This window comes from Callospermophilus lateralis, chromosome 10, assembly GCF_048772815.1.
Source record: "Callospermophilus lateralis isolate mCalLat2 chromosome 10, mCalLat2.hap1, whole genome shotgun sequence".
Taxonomy (NCBI): domain Eukaryota; kingdom Metazoa; phylum Chordata; class Mammalia; order Rodentia; family Sciuridae; genus Callospermophilus; species Callospermophilus lateralis.
In genome coordinates, this window is record NC_135314.1 from 71,423,931 (window position 1) to 71,429,879 (window position 5,949).

The following is a 5,949-nucleotide window of genomic DNA, read 5'->3' on the forward strand; positions in this document are numbered from 1 at the left end:
TGGCAAGATTGCTGGTATCGAAGATTGCTGGTATCGCTGATGGCATAGTGGTTGATGTTGACACTTGTAATGGAAGAAACGTTACATTTCAGTTAGAATTTGATGAAAATATAGAAGAAACTTTTAGCTCATTCAATTTTCTCTGTGGAGTATCTCTGTAGGGACCATGGGCCTCAGGCTAAGAACCCCGCTCTAAAGCTAAGTGTTATCCAAAAAAGTCAAATTCATATAAGTAGAGAGATGAAGCATGGTCCTCAGAGGATGAGGTGTGGGGTGGTGGGATGAGAAGAGGCTAGGTATATTATCAAAGGGTGCAAAGTTTCATTTGAGCAAGAAGAATAAGTATTAGAGATTTATTGCACAGCATGGTGATTGTAGTTAGTAATAATATATTTATTTGATAAGCATTGAAAGTAAATTTTAAATGTCCTCACTACTGAAAATTAAGTGTGTACTGCATTAGTTAAGCATTGCACATTGTAAGCATATATCAAACCATCACATTGTACAGCAAAAATATCTAAAAATATTAATTTGAAAAAATAAGGAGGTGGAGATGTAGCTCAGTGGTAGAGTGCATGCTTACTATGTTCAATCCTCAGCACTGCCAAAAATAATCAAAAAGTAGGTAGGTGTGAGCAGCTTAGGGGAAGGGAACATGTGCACTTTTTGTGGAGTCTGCTCTGGGACTCTGGATTCCCCAACCTTTAAAGGACCTTTCCTTCTTTCTTTCACACTTAAAAAAAAAAAGTTATTTGACCATCTGTTTTCCTTTCACTTAGAGATTTGTTCTGTTTTGGACTAGCAGCAATAATCCCTGTTAATTACTTTAAATGTTATAAATACTGGTACAGGTATTTGTATTCTAAACATATATCCTTGGTATTCTTCTGAAATATTGTTTTCTATTGGTTCTTTTGCATATAGCAAACCCGAGGGTCAGTAATTCTAGTCAGAAGAACTAACCTTACTTTGTTATGATTAATAAAATCATCTATATTCCTGAATTTCTCCAGTGCTTTTGTTTTAAGTAATTTATTACAAAAACATTACTCATACATTGAGAATTAACAGCACTGTATAAAATTCATATATTAGATAAAAGACTCCCCTATGCTCTCATCTATAAATAAACAAATATTTATTAGTCTTTCTGTGTGTGTTCTTTCAGAATATATATATATATATACATATACATACCTAAGTATATGTATATATATATGTTCTTTCAGAATATATATATATATATATATATATATATATATATATACATACCTAAGTGTGTGTGTGTGTGTGTATATATATATATACACACACACACACACACACTTAGGTATGTATATAAATTATATATGTACATGCACATATATTCATATGTAACATATAGTTTGTTTTGTATAAAATATATGATTATGGTATATAAATAAATTGACAATCCAATGGGCTACTTGGCATTTATCGTTCTTGGTATCTTAAATTAGATATGTCTTGACATCTGTGTCTTTGATTTTATACTTCAGAGTAAAGACTGCTGGTGAAATTTTTGGTTAAGTTTCAGATTAAGAAGATTTTTATATCATTATTTTATAGCATTCTTGAAAAGTTTAAAAATAAAACCTGGCCCGACATAAGGAAAGAGCTCCTGAGGATTTAGATCTATAGCATGCACTGGGTGAAAAAGGGTGATAAAATACAAGGGGAGTGGCTGGATTCCAAGGAAAGAAGCTGCTTCTGTGCTTCACTGTCCCTACATGGCTCAGCAAAGCATAAGAGGAAAATGAGAATAGGTTGTCTGTGGCTAGGCATGTCAGATTCTTATGCCTTGTAATAGAATATTATCTTCTGGGTGTCTTTGTCATTTTCTTAAAAAAAAAAAAAAGATAGTTTACATGTTCCACTTGTTCTGCACCAGTGAAAAGGTATTCAGAAGACACACATGTACATGTGGCTACTTGGCAGTACCTCTGTCACCAGCGTCCTTCAGTGAGTCTAAAAGTTAGCAAACAACCCTAATTCATCACTGCTCAACTTTCACTGCAAGGGAAACTCATGAGGTTATTTTAGGAAAAAAGAAAGATATTTTCAAGAATAGATAGATGACTGAGGTGAGGTGAAAAGGAATGTGAGTAATATTAGGTTTCTCTTATTTTAGAATTTAAACCAAAAATCACATGTTGGTGGCACTTAGCCCGAATGATCATCAGAAGTATTGAAAAGAACTCCTTCTGTCAGAAAGCCACAAACACAAGGCATGTATTTTTGTGGATTTTGCAGACAGTTCTAGGCCTGGCAACCTTGGGAGACCTATTTGTTGTTCTTGTCACTAAGAGATGATAACAAACATACATTCTTTGGAAAGTAGAGAATAACCATCAATTGTGGGTGTGTATCTTATCTATTGTGAGCTTTTTTTTTTAACCTACTATTGTATTCACTTGAATCTACCCAAAAATAATTTATAATGAAAACATAACAAATCATATTTCTATTTCACTGTTTATCTACCTAGCAGTTCAATATACAACTTTATGCTAGGGAGAAAAAGAAAATTAAAATTTAGAATGAAAATTGTGAAATGAAAATTAAATAAAGTTGAGTTTAAGCATTAGGGTATTATCCTAATAAATGAACTCTGTATCCAGCTAAATTTGGGGGGAACAGTATAAGAGATGACTTAGCACTATTTGCTGTGACATTGCATTCCCTTATACATTCATGTGTTCTCCAACTTTATTTGTTCTTCTGAGTGATGGTGTACATTTTGCTGTGAGCTTCCTCAGGAAGGGGACAAAGTTCACTATTCTTGTCTACCAGTATTGCCGGCACCATGTAGGGTGCTTCCTTTCCAAAGACATGTAAATATAAAAGTTCATAAGTTTGTAAGATGCTATAAATTTTCCTCTGTGACTTCTACAGCTAATGAGGTCAAAATGATCATCACTGAGAAAGAATCATGAACTACTCTTAGTATATATTAAGAAGCCATGGGGTTGCAAATTGAATAACCATATTATCTTTTTATCAGTACAGAATAAGTCCTTCAAGCTGACTTCTGATCACTACAATATATTCCTTCAAAATGTCCTTACTTTTGGATGGTAATATTTACTAAATATAAACAAGATCCCAAAAAATATGATCAATGATTTCTAGTTAGAGATTCTATGCTATTTGCATTTTATGACCAGAAAGCAATGACTTTTCAGTGCAATTAGATTCTGTTTCAGATGTATTATCTTGTGACCAATAATAGAGTAATGTAGAAAAAGAACAATACAGTTATGCTCTGTCTTCTTCATTCTCTTCCCCATCCCCACTTTTTGCTTTTAAGGACAAAGGAAATGCCAATCATGAGAACAAAAACTACATTCTATCAACAACTGGAAATGGATAGAATAAAAATAAGGAAATTTGGATTCTAGTGACAGGCTTAACTATTTTCTTATAGGATGACCTTAGGCAATTTATATTATTATTTATTAATTTTACAATCTTCATTTACAAAGTGGGGATTTTAGGCAAATCTGTTCTGATTACTTATGAGACTACTATAACATTTAAATAGAGGGATTTTTTAAAGGCTTAATAAATTGGAAATAACTAACTAAAAATAGCTTAAAATGGTTTCATGAATTATACTTGTTCCTTTGGTTAAGAGAGCTTTTTAAATGAGCAGATATGGTACATAAAATCTAATTGTTGTTATATATATGAACAATAGTAGCTGGCCGCAATGATGCATGTCTGTAATCCCAGAGGCTAAGGAGGCTAAGGCAAGCAGATCATGAATTCAAAGCCAGCCTCAGCAATGATGAGATGCTGGGCAACTCAGTGAGGCCCTGTCTCTAAATAAAATACAAAATAGGGCTGAGTATGTGGCTCAGTGGTTGAGTGCCCCTAAGTTCAATCCCCAGTACCAAAAGAAAAAAAAAAAAAAAAACGATAAAAATGTAAGAGGGTTTTATTAAGTCTTTAAGAACCAAAGTGATTTTATTCTCAGTATCTAAATTACTCCTTAGGATTGATTCATATAGAGGAAGAATAAAAACTAAACACTTTACTGTCCATAAAATACAGCATGTTAGAAAATTCTATGGTTATCTATTTTGGAATTCAAAGTAAGAAAATCCTTAACTTTAGTTTGGTTTGAATTACACAAGCAGAATATTGAAATTAAGTTTCAATATTTTAAAAGTTTTAATATTTTAAATTATCTACATTTGTTTATAAAATCTATTTTCAATATAGATAAATTTGTAATATAGATAAATTTACTCAAACGTCCAGGAGTGTGAAATCAAAGGGCATAAAGTAGAGGCACTGAAGATATTCCTGAATGTGAGAGACATGTTAAAGTGATATTAAGGGACATTAAACTAAGAAGGAAAGAAAATGTAATGATGACAAAGTCTACTACTAGTAGTTCTTATTATATGTCAAGCATCAAATACTAAACATATTTGCTCACTTATTCCTCTTATAACCCTTCGAGTTAGGTATTATTATTAGTATATTTTTTATAAATGAAGAAATTGGGGAATGAAGATTGTCCATGGTCCCTCAGGTAGAAAGTGATGGAGCTGGTTTTGAAACTCAGGCAGCCTGATTCCCAAACTCATTTGTTATTCAGCCTCTCTGTACCAAGGTAGGATATTTGTACCAACTATATACTTCCAGCACTAGCTTTTGACAATTTATTTTAATCTCTGTCAGGTTGATATGCAATAAAAACTGTTTTATTGCTGCATTTATTCATATTTCTTTTCACTAGGGGTTCTGAATACCTTTTCATATATTCATTATCTTTTTGCATTTTATCTTTTGTGTGCTGCATAATAACATTTCTGCATAGCTTTTATTGAGGTATTTAACTATTTCATTTTTTTTTTATTTTTAGAACTTTGTTTAAAGGAGAAAGAGTAGTCCCTCCACCATAACATATTGCCAGTTTTTCCCTATATTTTGCTTATTTACTTTTTCTGACTTTTTTCTATAGGAAAGTTTTAAATTTGTATATATCTGTATGCTTGAATCTTTTCCTTTCTGGTTTCTAGCCTTCATGTCAGTGTCAGAATGGCTTTCACCATTTTAATACTGTGTGTTTGTGTGTGCAACTTTAAAGTGCTTTTATGAAGTTTTTGTGAGAATGTGTACCATTTTGGTATACCTGGATATTTTACCTGTATAAAGAAAGTGAAAAGATTACTTCTTTTATATATATTATTATATGTCTAGCTACTTCACCCAATACTACTTAACTAAATAATACATTTCTCCCATTTAAAATGATTTTATTACATAATACATTTCTATATATGTTTTTTTTTCTCCTAGAATCCCTGTAATTGCCACTGATCTATCCATTTCAGACAGACCTAAATTGTTTCAGTCATTACAACTGATCATAATGGTTTCCTCCGTGACATGCAATCTGCACTTGACTCTGTCATTGCACACTCCTGTTTCCTTCTCTGCTCTCATTTCTGCTTTATTCTCTATGGTGTATGTTTCACTTACCAGATTTGCTCTTTTGAGTTCAGGCTATCATTTTCTCTTCATTCTGCATGCACTCTTGGCTATTTCCAAAGCTTCAACAGTGTAAAAAAATTCACTAACATTACTGAATGCAAAGCCTATTCAAAATTCGTATGTGCTTTAGCCATATTCTCAAAGTGTTTTCTTGCAGTCGCTTTAAATTGAAAATGTTAAATATTCATTATCCCCTTCATCTTGTTCCAAACTTTTCCCTCTTGTATTTCCTGTGTTTCTCTTATGCCTGGTACCTCTCTCTACCCAGTTGGCTAAGCCAGAATTCTGGGATCAATCTTGAGGCAGCTGAGCATACACATTTTTTTAAAGAGTGTTTTTCTCAGACCTCACCTAGTAATGCAATAGCTCATTATCCAGAATGGTGTCACCTTGCAACCACTTTCAGAAGGGAAATTGATA